This window comes from Myotis brandtii, unplaced genomic scaffold (genome assembly GCF_000412655.1).
Source record: "Myotis brandtii unplaced genomic scaffold, ASM41265v1 scaffold266, whole genome shotgun sequence".
Lineage (NCBI taxonomy): Eukaryota > Metazoa > Chordata > Mammalia > Chiroptera > Vespertilionidae > Myotis > Myotis brandtii.
In genome coordinates this window covers 2,806,260-2,820,664 of record NW_005360124.1, presented here as the reverse complement: position 1 = coordinate 2,820,664, position 14,405 = coordinate 2,806,260, and the positions used below count along the sequence as shown (strand labels likewise).

The 14,405-nt window shown below is 38.4% G+C and overlaps 1 long non-coding RNA gene across 1 annotated transcript in view; it reads left to right on the top strand.

Moving 5' to 3' along the window:
* LOC106726448 overlaps positions 1 to 14,405 on the top strand; it is a 31,864-nt gene that overhangs the window by 9,705 nt on the left and 7,754 nt on the right. The gene's annotated exons all lie outside the window — the stretch shown is intronic.

The following is a 14,405-nucleotide window of genomic DNA, read 5'->3' as shown; positions in this document are numbered from 1 at the left end:
CATATCAGATATTTACATTATGATTCATAACAGTAGCAACATTACAGTTATGAAGTAGCAATGAAAATAATTTTATGGTTGGGTCACAACATGAGGAACTGTATTTAAAGGGCCAGAAGGTTGAGAACCACTCTTAGTATGATGTTGAAAAGGAGAGGTGAGAATCATTATCCTTGCCTTGTACCTGATCTTTAGTGGGAAAGTTTATCACCATAAGTATGATGTTAGCTGTAATTTTTTGTTGCAGATAATCTTTATCAAGTTGAGGATGTTCCCCTCTATTCTAGTTTACTGAGAGTCTTTATCATGAATGGGTGTTGGATTTTATCAAATCTATTTTCTACATCTATTGATATGAGTATGTGATTTTTCTTCTTTAGCTTGTTATGATGGATGATAGTTGTTTTCAAATGTTGAACTAGCCTTGCATAAATCCCACTTGGTCATAGTGTTTAATTCTTTTTATACATTGTTGGAGTCAATTTGCTAATATTTTATTGAGGAATTTTGCATCTGTGTTCATGAGAGATGTTGGTATGTAGTTTTCTTGTAAAGTCTTTGCCTGCTTTGGGTATTAAGGTGATACTGACCTCATAAAATGACTTAGTAGGTATTCCTTCTGCTTTTAGAGATTGTAGAGAATTTGTATAATTTTTCCCTTAAATATTTGTTAGAGTTCAACAGTGAATCCATCTAGCCTGCTGCTTCCTGTGTTTTGGAGGGTAAATAATTACTGATGCAGCGTTTAATAGATTCAGATTGTCCTTCTTTTCCTGTGTGCAAATTGGCAGATTGTGTCTTTCAAGATATTGGTCCATTTCATCTAGGTTATTAAATCTGTGGACATTTAATTGTTTATAGCATTTTTATTATCCTTTTAATTTCCATGAGATCTATATTGTTTTTATCTTTTGCATTTCTGATAATAATTTTTGTCCTCCCTTTTTTCTTAGTTAGACTGGCTAGAGGTTTATCAATTTTGTTGATCTTTTCAAAGTCACCTTTTGGTTTCATTGATTTTCTCTATGATTTCTGCTTTAATTCTTCTTATTTATTTTCTTATGCTTGCTTTGGATATAATTTGCTCTTCTTTATCTAGTTACCAAAGGTGGAAACTTAGATTGTTGATCTTTAAAAATTTTTATAAAGTAAGACTTTTTAAAATTTTATTGAAGTACACTGGCCCAGTGCACTGGTGGGGTCCCTCAGCCTGGCCTGCATCTCACAATCAGGCCCAGTGCACTGGTGGGGTCCCTCAACCTGGCCTGCACCCTCTCACAATCCGGGACCCCTCGGGGGATGTCAGACTGCCAGTTTCGGCCCAATCCCCACAGTCCAATATCCCCCAAGGAATGTAGTAGTGCGCAAAGTAGCAGGCGGCCAGGGCGCCACTCCTGCTCATCCGGACCCCACTGCGCCTGCTGCCACAGCTCGGTAGTGCTGCCATGGAGGCAGAAGAGGCTCAGGCCGCCGCAGCAGCCATTGCCAGCCATGAGCCTCCTGCTGTGGGAGCACACTGACCACCAGGAGGCAGCTCCTGCATTGAGCTGTCTGCCCCCTGGTGGTCAGTGTGCATTATAGCTACCAGCTGGTCATCTGGTCGTTTGGTCGTCCAGTCGACAGGTTGCTTAGGCTTTTATGTATATAGATAACTGACAAATAAATTGTAAGATATTTAAAATGTACAATGTGCCCTGGTCAGGTAGCTTAATTAGTAAGATCATCGTCCCCAGTACACCAAGGTTGCAGGTTTGGTTTCTGGTCAGGGTACATACAAGAATCAACCAATGAAAGCATAAATAAGTAAAACAATAAATTGATGTCTCTTTCTTTCTGTCTCTCTCTCTTTCTCTCTCTCACTCTCTCTCTTTCTTCCTCTCCTTCCTTTCCTTCCTTTCTCTCTCTAAAATCAAATTTTTTTAATTAAAAAAATGTACAATATGATATCTGTCACCTCACATGTTTACCCTGTTTTTTGTTTATGATGAGAACATCTAGTAAGTTCTGCACTTTTAGCAAATTGCAGTTATACGATGTAGTGTTATCAACTGGAGTCACCATGTAATGCATTACTTCCTCAGAACTTACCTTATATTGAAAGTTTGTACCCTCTTACCAACCTCACCCTATTTCCTCCACCTTCACCCAGACTCTGGAAATAATTGTCCTACTCTGTTTCTATAAGTTTGACTTTTTCTTAAGATTCCACATATAAGTAAGTAATATCAGGCAGTATTTGTCTTTCTGATTAATAATACTTAGCATAATGCCCTCCATATTCATACATGTTATGAAAAAAAACAAAAACAAGATTTTCCTATTTTTAAGGCTCATAATATTCCATTATGTATACTAGTATATGCCACATTTTTGGGTCCATTCATCTATTGGTAGACACTTAGGATATTTCCATATCTTGGCTATTGTGAACAATGTGGCAGTGAAAATGGGAGAACAGATATCTTTAAGAAAATGGTTTTCTTTCTTTTGGATATATACCCAGAAGTGGGATTTCTGGATCCTATGGTAGTTCTATTTTTAATTTCTTGAGGAACCACCATACTGTTTTTCATAGCAGTTGTACCACTTTATATTCCCACCAACAGTGCACAAGGGTTCTGTTTTTTCCACATTTTCACCAGCATTTATCTCTTGTCTTTTCAATGACAGCTATCCTAACAGGATGAGGTGATAATCTCATTGTGGTTTTGATTTGTATTTCCCTAATGATTAGTGACATTGAGCATCTTCCCATGTACCTGTTGGCCATTTGTTCTTCTTTGTAAAAAATATCTATTCAGGTGTTTTGTCCACTTTTTAATTGAGTTCTTTGGTTTTTCTTGTTTGCTTGTTTGTTTGCTATTGAGTTGTGTATGTTCCCTGTGCATTTTAGATCAGTGGTCACCAACCTTTCGGACCTCACAGACCACCAGTGGTCCACGGACCACCGGTTGGCAACAGCTGTTTTAGATCAGATCCCTTTATTGAATACTAGAGGCCTGGTGCATGAATTCGTGCCCCAGTGGGGTCCCTCGGCCTGGCCTATGGGATCTGGCTGAAACTGGCTCTCCTATATCCACCGAGTGGTCCCGGATTGCGAGAGGGCTCAGGCCAGGCCAAGGGACCCCACCAGTGCACAATCAGGTCTGGGGAGGGACGTGGGAGGATGGCCAGCCAGGGAGGGATTGCAGGAGGGCTCCAGGGTGTGTCCGGCCCATCTTGCTCAGTCCCGATTGGCAGGACCCCAGCAGCAAGCTAAGCTACCGGTCAGAGCATCTGCCCCCTGGTGGTCAGTGCATGTCATAGTGAGCGGTTGAGTAGCCTTATCATATGATTAGCATATTACATTTTGATTGGTTGAACGGCCAACTAGCCAACCAGACACTTAGCATATTAGGCTTTTATTATATAGGATGTGGTTGGGAAATATTTTCTCCCATTCTATATGTTGCTTTTTCTTTTCTTTTTTTTAAATGGTTTTCTTTGCTAGCAAAAGCTTTTTTAGTTTGATACAGTCCCATTTATTTATTTTTGCTTTTGTAGTCATTGCTATTGGTGTCAAATCCAAAAAATTATTACCAAGGCCAATGTTAGGAGCTTCCCTCTGATGTTTTCTTCTGGGAGTCTTCTGATTTTAGGTCTTATATAGGGTGTCCCAAAGAAATTTATACACACTTTGAATGATTAAAACTCAGTGTTTTTAACATATACACTTTATTTTCAAAATTTTAAAGAATCTACAGAATTGAATAATTTTTTGTCAATACCTGTTTTCAAACTGCTAACCGTTGTGGACCAGGCACTGCTGACAATGCAAAGCAATGGAATCACAAACATCAAGAATCATTTTATTTAGTATTTGTGTGCCCTCAATTCATTGACTGTTGCCAGTTTTGTAACCGTAAACTTTATCTTTTATGTATCTCCATAATAAAAAAAAGCCTAGTGGCACTTTAGGATAAATTTTTTGTTGTTGTTCAAAGCTTATTCTGGCTTCACCCACTATTTCAAATCAGTTCAACCTGAAAAGGAGCGAAAATTAAGTGAGTTATCAGCTGTTAAAGTGTATATACAATTTTTTGGGACATGCTAGATTTAAGTCTTGAATCCATTTTGAATTGATTTTTGTGTATGATGTAAGGTAGGAATCCACTTTCATTCTTTTGCATGTTGCTGTCCACTTATCCCATTGATTATTTATTGAAGAGACTATTCTTTCCCCATTGTATATTTGGCTTCTTTGTTGTAAATTAATTGACTGTGTATACATGAGTTTATTTCTTCGCTCCACCCTGTTCCATGGATCCATTATTTTTATGCATACATCATACTATTTTGACTATTATAGGTTTGTAATATAGTTTGTAAAAGGAAGTATGATACTTTTTTCTTTTTTTCTTATTGAAGAAATTGCTTTGGCTATTTGGAGTCTTTTGCGATCCCAAACAAATTTTAAGATTTTTTTTTCTATTTCTGTGAAAAATGTCATTGGAATTTTGATAGGATTGCATTGAATCTGTAGGTGCTTTGGGTAGAATGGAAATTTTAATAATCTTTCAATCCATGAGCTTGGAATATCTTTTCATTTATTTATGTCTTCTTCAGTTCCTTTTATCAATGCTTATGTTTTTTAGTGTATAGATCTTTCACTTCCTTAGTTAAACTTATTTCTAAGTATTTTATTTTTTTATCCTATTGTAGATGGGACTATTTTCTTAAGTTCTCTTTCTAATAGTTCATTGTTAGTATATAGAAATGTAGCTAATTTCTGTATGCTGGTTTTGTATTCTAAACTCACTGAATTTGTTAATTAGTTCCAACAGTTTTTTTGAGACTTTAGGATTTTCTGTATATAAGATTATATCATCTGCAAACAAAGACAGTTTTCATTCTTGTTTTTTAGTTTAGATGCCTTTCATTTCTTTTTCTTGCCTGATTAGTCTGGCTAAAACTTCTAGTCCTGTGTTGAATAGGAATGGTGAGAGTGGGCAATTCTACCTTGTTCCTGATCTTAGGGAAAAGTTTTCACTCTTTCACCATTGAGTATGATATTAGCTGTGGGCTTGTCATATGTTTTTTTTTATGATATTGAGGTATGTTCCTTCTTTACCTAATATGTTGAGTGTGTTTTATCATGAAAGGATGTTGTATTTTATCAAATGCTTTTTCAGCATCTATTAAGATCACATAATTTTACTTTTCATTCTATTAATGTGATATATTACATTTATTGATATGCATATATTAAACCATGCATGCATGCCAGGAATAAATCCAGCTTGATTGTGGTGTATGATCATTTTAATATGCTGTTAAATTTGGTTTACTAATATTATGTTGAGAATTTTGCATCTATATTCAGCAGGGATATTGGCCGGTATTCTTTTTCCTGGTAGTATAATGATCTGGCTTTGGTATCCGGGTAATGATGGCCTCATCAAATGCATTTGGACTGTTCCTCCTCTTTGGAAGAGTTCAAGAAGTTTTGGCATTAATTTAGAATTCACCAATGAAACCATTTGGTCCTTGACTTTTGTGTTGGGAGGTTTTTGATTACTGACTCAATTTTTTCTGTTCAGGTTTTCTATTTCTTCATGATTCAGTCTTGGTAAGTTACATATTGCTAGGAATTTATCCATTTCTTCTAGATTATCCAATTTGCTGGTGTATAATTATTCATAGTAGTATTTTATGATCCTTTGTATTTCTGTGGTACCAGTTGTAATGTTTCCTCTTTCATTTCTGATTTTACTTTTTGAGTCTTCTCTCTTTTTTTCTTATTTAGTATAGCAAAAGCTTTGTTGATTGTCTCTTCAAAAAAGGAGGTCTTATTTTGTTGATATTTTCTAATGTTTTTCTAGTCTCTATATTATTTATCTCTGCTCTGATCTTTATTTCCTTCCTTCTGCTAACTTTGGGTTTGGTTTGTTCTTTTTCTAGTTCCTTGACTTATAAAAGTGAGGTGTTTTGGGGTTTTTTTTTTCTTATTATAGGTGTTTTTCACTAAAAACTTCCCTTTTTTAACTGCTTGCATCATCCCAGAGTTTGGGCATGTAATGTTGCCATTTTCATTGTCTCAAGATTTCTACTTCCCTTTTGATTTCTTCTTTGATCCATTGGTTATTCAGGAATGTGTTAATTTTCACATATCTGTGAATTTTCCACCTTTCCTCTTGTTATTGATTTCTAGTTTCATACAAAGTGGTTAGAAAGGATATTGGGTATGATTTCAGTCTTCTTAAATTTACAAAGCTATCTTTTGTGGCTTTCTTGTAGGCAGCCTAGTTGTGCTGAGCTCCTTTAGCTTTTGTTATCTAGAAAGTCTTAATTTCTCCTTTGTTTTGAGGGACAGTTTTTCTGGATATAGTATCCTTAGTTGACAGGTCTGTTGTTTTCTTTCAGCACTTTCAATGTATTATCACACTGTCTCCTAACCTCAAGCCTCTGCTGACAAAGTCACTGATAATCTAAATAGGAATTCCTTTGTATATGATGAGTCACTTTTAACTGCTTTCATGATTCTTTGTTTGCCTATTATTTTTGACAGTTTGATTTTTATGTACCTCAGTATAGATCTCTTTAGATTTTCCTAGTTGGAGTTCTATGAGCTTCTTGAATTTGTATGCCTATTTCTGTCCTCACATTTGGGGAGTTTTCACCCATTATTTTTCAAATAAACTCTCTGCCTGACCATTTTTTTCTTTTCCTGGGACTCCATTATTTTTATGTTTTTCTGATTAGTAAGTTTCTTGGCCTATCTTCACTCTTCTTTATTCTTTTTTCTTTTGCTCCTGATCTTGATAGTTTTGACTGCTCTGTTTTTGAGTTTACTGATTCTTTCTTCTGCCTAATCAAGTCTTCTGTTGAGTCCCTCAAGTGAATTTTTTCAATCCAATTATTGAATTCCTTCAGTTTCAAAAATCCTCTTTAGTTCTTTTTCATAGTTTCTATCTCTTTGTTGATATTCTCCTTTTGTTTATGCATCATTTTCTTGATTTGCTTAGTGGTCTATCTGTTCTCTCTTTTCATTCTTGAGCATCCTTATAATGGTTATTTTGAAATCTTTGCCTTGTAATTCCTATATCTCTATTCCTCCAGCACTGGTGTCTGGACATTGCATTTGTCCTTTGATTGGACCATGTTTCCTCGTATTCCTTTTTATCTTCTGTTGGGTTTCAACATTTGTAAAATCTGCCACCTCTTCCAGTCTTTAGACTTTGATCTTATACAGGGAGGACTTAAGCTAGCTAGAGATTCTGGAGACCTCTCAAGCCCTTTGTGGATTTGTGTCCTCTCTGGGATTGGGTGTGTAATCTCCTAATTGAAGAAGATTCCAAGATTCTACTGAGGAGCTCCTATTGGCATCTCTCTCTAGTTTTGTAGCCTCTCTGGTGCTACAGGAAGCTATGATATTGGATCTTCACTCAGTGTCTGTCTGTGGTACTATCCTCTATTGTGCATTAAATGCCTTTGTTCTCAACTGCCCGAATCTGCTGCCTTGTTCTTGTCAGCACTTAGATCAAGTACAACAGAAACCAGGCCCGTTGGCAGTTCTATGAAAACTCAAAACATTGTGCTTATATTCCAGTCTTCATCCCTTCCCTAGGAAGAAGTCAGGAGTTTGAAGTTTTCTCTCAATCATGCCATGCTGTACTGGAGGGAGGGACTCTGACAAATGGGTGCCACAAATTTTAATACTGAGCCTCAGTGAAGTTGGCTTCATTCTCATCTGGGATTGTAGAACCTTTTTAACTGGTTTCTGGATTTCTCAGAGGCAGTCAGTCCATGTATTGTTAAGTCACTGTCGCCATGGGATAATGAGGGTCTGAGGTTTCCTATTCCACCATGTTACTCAGTCACTTGTCCTTGTTTAGTTCTTTTTAGACTCAACTTGTATCTCCATATCAGACAGCTGCAGTGTTAAACCATTGCCACTAACTGTTTTTTTGAGAAGTGCACAGAGGGAGCTCTGAATAAGGTGAAATAAAGAGAAATCTGAGAATGGAGCCTTTTAGAAAGTTACCATACAGATTGAGTAGTAACAGTTCTCTGGGGTTGGAGCTATTAAAGAACTCCAAGTGCATTGTTCTATCCTGTGACTATAGGGCTTCTGTTTTTTCACAGCTATCATAGTTGTGAAGTTGTTGGTTTTCTTTCTTTTTTTAATTGTTGACAGTATTACAGATGTCCCTCCATTTCCCTTCCCTTATGTCCCCCTCCACCTAGCCCCTGCCCCACTCCAGGCCTTCCTCAAACTATTGTCTGTGTCCATGGGCTATGCATATATGTTCTTTGGTTAATCTTTTCCAGCCCCCCTCCACCACCCTCATTGAAGTTGGTTTTCAAGGGTATTACAGGGATGGTAAGAGGGAGGTGGAAATAGGGCTAATTAAAATGTCACAAGCTCACCGATCTTACCAAGATTCAGCAGGTTTTCCTTGAGTATATTTTCTTAGTTACTTGCAAGTCTTTGGTTAATTTTCAGAGTTCTGGAAAAGTAGATTTTTGTAATTTTTTTCAGTGTTCTCATTGCTTTTATGGAGAAGTGCTTCTCCATGAAATATAATTTTAACAATGTATCACCTAATGATTTAACTAGCTGTTCCTTCAATTTTATTGAAGCAAAGAATTGGTTAATGCCCTGACCTTCAAAAGATTTTCACACCATCATTAGGATAATTTACTTTCTTAATTACACAGAATTATACCAAAAAGGCTTTACCAAATCCTGGATGCAGAATTTTAATTTTTCACTTATGGGTACCTTGTTTAACCCAATCTGATCACCAAAATTTGAGAAAATCAAAATAAGATAGCTCCCTCACTTTTCTATAAAGAAAGATTAAATCTTCTTTTTAGATAGACTCTTCATCATTATTTAGGTGGTTTTAAAATTGTCAAAGACAGAAGAATTAGCTATATGCATTTGGTTTTCACACTTAAATCTTCAGTTCTAAACATCAAAGTATTCACTTCCAATACCCCCACCCCCCATTCTTTCAACCAGTTAGAGTTTGTGACATAATTTGCAGTGCCTACTACAAAATGAAAATGTGGAGCTCCTTGTTCAAAATATAGGGGGAAAATGCAGTTAAAGGTACTAAAATACAAAGGTTTTTCCTTTTAAAATAATTTATTACTTACAAAACATAAAAGGTAATAGTTATACGGGAGTAACAACATTCATGTTACATATTGCAAAAACCCAATATTTTGGTTCCATAATTTTATATAATACAATAAATAATTATACTTGATTTTACATTAGTATATACATATCTTGATTTTTAAGTATATTTTTATTGATTTCAGAGAGGAAGGGAGAGGAAGAGAGAGATAGAAACATCAATGATGAGAGAATCATCGATTGGCTGCCTCCTGCATGCCCCACACTGGGTTTCGAGCCCACAACCCAGGCATGTGCCCCGACTGGGAATCAAACTGAGACCTCCTGGTTCATAGGTAATGCTCAACTATTGATTGATTGATCATAAGATTTTTTAGGGTTCATTTTATGCAAATTCATTTATAGGGCCATCAAAACTTTTTATTTTAGCTGTTTCACTTTCAATTGATACAAATAAAGTAACATCAGTTGCTCATTTTTAATTTTGAGAGAACATTTGTTTATTTATTCTCAATATATTTTTATTTATTTCAGAGAGGAAGGGAGAGAGAGAAACGTCAGTGATGAGAAAGAATCATTGATCAGCTGCCTCTGGTACGCCCCCTACTGGGGATCGAGCCTGCAACCCGGGCATGTGCCTTTGACCAGAATAGAACCTGGGACCCTTCAGTCCCCAGCCTGATGCTCTATCCACTGAGCCAAACCGGCTAGGGCTCATCAGTTGCTTTTGACAAATGCAAGATCACCAATAATTTTTTGATAATTTTTAATTTTGAGAAGGATGTTTCTGCTGATGCTACTCTTACTGGTGCTGCTAAGAGTTTTATAGGCTCCAAAAACATTAGGATAAATTTCTGGTAAATTATTTTGAATTATAAATGTTAGTACATCTAGAGCTCCTAATTCTTGCAGAGCAGTTTTTCTAAAAAGATTTAACTCTTTTTGCAAATCAGCTTTTTATAAGTCTGAATGTAAGTTTAAATGTTAATAAACACATATAATGGCATTTTAATGTTTCCTCTGACATTTCCTGTAACTTGCAGAGATTTTGAAAGTGGTTTCATTATTTGTATATAATTTAGAATGCCTATTTCTGAATTCTAATACAGTCAACCCTCCATATCCATGGCTTTTGCATCTGTGGACTTAATCAACCATGGATCAAAAACATTCTAAAAATGTTACGTTGTTGGTGTGTACTATATAGTTGGGTCTATGATGGTTGTGTCTTTATTGAACATGCACAGATTTTTTGCTTATCATTATTCTATAAACAATCAGTATAACAACTGTTTAGTAGCATCTACATTATATTGGGTATTATAAGTAATCTAGAGATTAAAATAGACAGAAGGATGTACATAGGTTACATGCAAACACTATGCCATTTTATCTAAGGAACTTGGAACATCCACAAGTTTGGTATCCTGTGGGGGGCCTGGAACCAATCCCCCATGGATACCAAGGGACAACTGTACTCTATCTTCAATCACAAGGAAAAGTAATTTTATATTTGTCTATTTGTTAATAATTGGTCCATGCAAGTTTTTATATGAAAATAGTGGGGTTTATTTCTTTGAAATGCAAGGATCTTTAAATGTAATTTCTATTTCTAAGTCTGTGGATATGTTTTTCAATGTTGCAGTGCTTTTTAAAATCAGAGATTCTAAACACTTTGAAGAATTCTAATAACTCTTGATAGTGTATTGTAATGCCCATGTGTAGACTTACTGAAAGTGTTACTGCCTAAGTGGTGGCAGATCTGGTACCAGTGCTCAGGCCAGAGAGTTAACATCTGTGCAGATGCTTCAGGGATGTGCTCCAGGGACTGATGGGCAAGCTTGCCTCCCACGACAGGTTTTAGTGCTGCCTCTATGTGGAATACCTCCTATCTCCCAGGGCCGGCTTCTGCTGCAGCTGCCTTCTCTAATCCAGGTTCAGGTTCTGGTGCAGAGTCCCCTCGGGGACTCCTAGGGTCTCAGACTACCCCATGCATGTGTTTGTGCCTGGCATCTAGGCCAACAGCTCAGCATTCATGGTGCCCACTGTTGCCTGACTGATCTCCTGTACATTTCATTGTTTCATCAGACTTCACTTAAAAAAAATAAGTTCAGCCCTAGCCGGTTTGGCTCAGGGGATGGAGCGTCGGCCTGCGGACTGAGGGGTCCGAGGTTTGATTCCAGTCCGGGTCACATGCCAGGGTTGTGGGCTCCATCTCCAGTGGGGGGGCGTGCGGGAGGCAGCAAGTCAATGATTATCTCTGATCATTGATGTTTCTATCTTTCCCTCTCCCTTCCTCTTTCGGAAATCAATAAAAATATATTTTTAAAAAACATAAGTTCAAAGATAGAATTATGAATTTCAGGATGGTGAGAGCAGAGCATTACACCAAATGCTAGATAACAGGCTCTATAATTCACAGGTCACACACCCATGAAATCACTTCTGAATCCGGTAAAACTCAACCAGGGGTGATTTTGTCCATCAGGTGGACTACTTTTGGTTCTAACTATGTGAGGTTTCAGTTGAGCCCCAGAAAGCAAAAGTGACAAGATATATTAGCACCAAACGTAGATCCTTACCAAGGTCTGGCATTCTCAGGCACAGAAGGCATATCCTCCCCTCTGCACAGTGGTTCTCTAGTAGAATCTCCCCGGAAACTCCAGTGCTGAGCTGTTCCAATACCTTCTTTCAGCTATAGTCTCCTTCCTGAGGGAAAGGAGTGGTGACAACAAAAGACGTGGAAATTGCTCAGTTAAGGCTTTGTTGCTCAAGTAACAGTCCAAGACAGGTCTGGTTTAGGGTGAGGTAGGGGAGGCTCTGCTCCACATAGTCATTCAGGGATCTAAGTTGCTGGTAACTACAACATCCTAAAATGGTGGCTTCAAAGTCACTACAGGTGTTGACATCTAGTGGCAAATGGAGGTGCACACTTAGTGCAGGGCTTGGAGGTGATACAGATCACTTCCTGTTCAATTCCAATGGCCACAAATCAGAAATATTGTCATACCTAAGTACATGAGGCTGGGAAACTTAGTCTAATTCTGGGCACAGGATGATGAGGAAATGGTGTTAAGATCCCCTTCTAGCCTCTACCACAAGAAATTTGCAAAAATGGGAGATTTGGAATAAAATATATGTTATGCATCCCCAGCCTTTTTGAGATAGGTCTGTTGGGGCAGACTGCCCATAGAAGCAGCTTTCCAGCGGTGATTCCTTGTATTCATTGATAGTGTTGGGTTCACATTACAGTTTATGTTCTGGGAAGAGCAGGGGTGGAGCATCCAGCAAACTAGTGCCAAGCTGACTGGCACTTCTCATGATAAATGATCAACTTGGCTTTTGTACAACTCAGTTTTGCGTGTCCTTAGTGTGAATCGTTTGCTCACAGTTAAGCAAGTCGTCATTGTTTTGTGTGTAGTTCAGAAAAGTCAAATTCAGAACTATGGAGGTGAAAGCAACAGTGAGATCATTCTAACTCTACCTGCCTCACATCAAACAAGAAATCAACATTATAAATGAACAAATGAGTATTTAGCATTGAATATTTGATGCCAGAAGACTTGTTTAAAACACATGATATAATTAATTTTGGTGAACTTTAGTCTGGTTCTTCATGGCAAGTAGGAGAACTATGACTATAGAGCAATAATCCTTCCCTATTTCACCTTGTCAATATTTTAGAGGACAAAGCTGGAGGAATTGTTAAAAGAGGGCATCTAGCTGATTGGGCAAAGCCTTATGGCAGAGTATCTGAATCAGTCCTAGTTGACCCCTGTTGCTATGACATAATCATTAAAAATATCCCCTTTCACTCTCAAAAGAGTCCTGGTATGTACAAAAAATTATACAGTAATCCTGTGACCAGGGAGCAGTACATTTATGTGCTCACAATTGTTTGCAGCTGCAAAACCAGCAGCTCAGGGTTGTCAGGACACTCAGGCTGATTCAAGGTGGAAGGAAGCTGATTCCCCAGGAAATTACAGGAGAGTGATGCTTTAACCAGAACACTGAGTTTTTCGCTTAATGAAGAACTTAACTGCCAAGCAGAGTGGAAACTAATGTTGGTTTGTCTGTCCTATATAATAAAAGCCCAGTGACCAAAAAGGCGAAACAACCAGAACAACCAGAGACCAGAATGACCACGGCTCCTCGCCCCAGCTGGCCTCACCCCCCAGTGAGCAGTTAGGAGCGATCAGGCAGGCAGGCAAGTGGTTAGGGGCAATCAGGCAGGCAGGCAGAGTGGTTAGGGGCGATCAGGCAGGCAGGCAGAGTGGTTAGGGGCGATCAGGCAGGCAGGCAGAGTGGTTAGGTCCACAGGATCGGGCCTAAACTGGCAGTCGGACATCCCCAGAAAGGTTCCAGATTGTGGGTGGGTGCAGGCTGGGCTGAGGGGCACCCCACCCCTCCGCCCCCCATGCATGCATTTCATGCACCAGGCCTCTAGTATGTTAATAATCATTTTCTTCCTTGAAGGATACTTTCCTTGGAAAACTCAAAATCCTTGTAATTTCCAAAATCATAATTCTTGTAGATGAGAAGACTCAGGATACTTTCCTTGGAAAACTCAAAATCCTTGTAATTGCCAAAATCATAATTCTTGTAGTTGATCCGTGTTAATTGGAGGAGCTGTATAATTTGCAAGACTTGTTTCAATACTTGATACTCACACAAAGCTTATCCTTTGTTCTAAGAGTTTTCCTTTACAATCAGAAAAGTGGCCTCGGTTCTCTTTCCAAAGTGATATTGGGATAAGCATCAGCCATAGGTAAAGAGTAGAGATGTGTGCTTCCAACTAATGCCCTGGTCTTTACTAAGATTTTAAGTCCCAAGTCCCCTCACCCATTTGCAAGGCATGGGTAGCTATTCCTAGCACCAGGAAGACATCTTTTTCTGGCCAGAAATGGTGACATGCTGAGGTCAGTGGCAGACATGCCCTGATGCCTGAGGGTCAGCCGGGAGCAGCCTCTCCACTCCTTCCTTGCAACATTGGAGGCTGCAGAGATCCTGAACGTTCTTGAGCGTGTTTAGTGTAAATCTTGCTCCTCCCAACCCCAGTTCCCAATAAATAATACACTTTGGCCAAAAGAGGATTAAAATCAGTTTTATTGATGGATTGGAGAACACAGCTGGGATTTGAGGCCCAAGTGAGGCTTCTTTTGTCCTCTCTGAAGTGACGACAGCTGAGCCCACTGGGCAGGGCTCGCCAGACTTACCCACCCCATCACAAACGAGGCTGGATTGTGGAGAGCAGAGTCCTGACTGGCCCACCACGGGC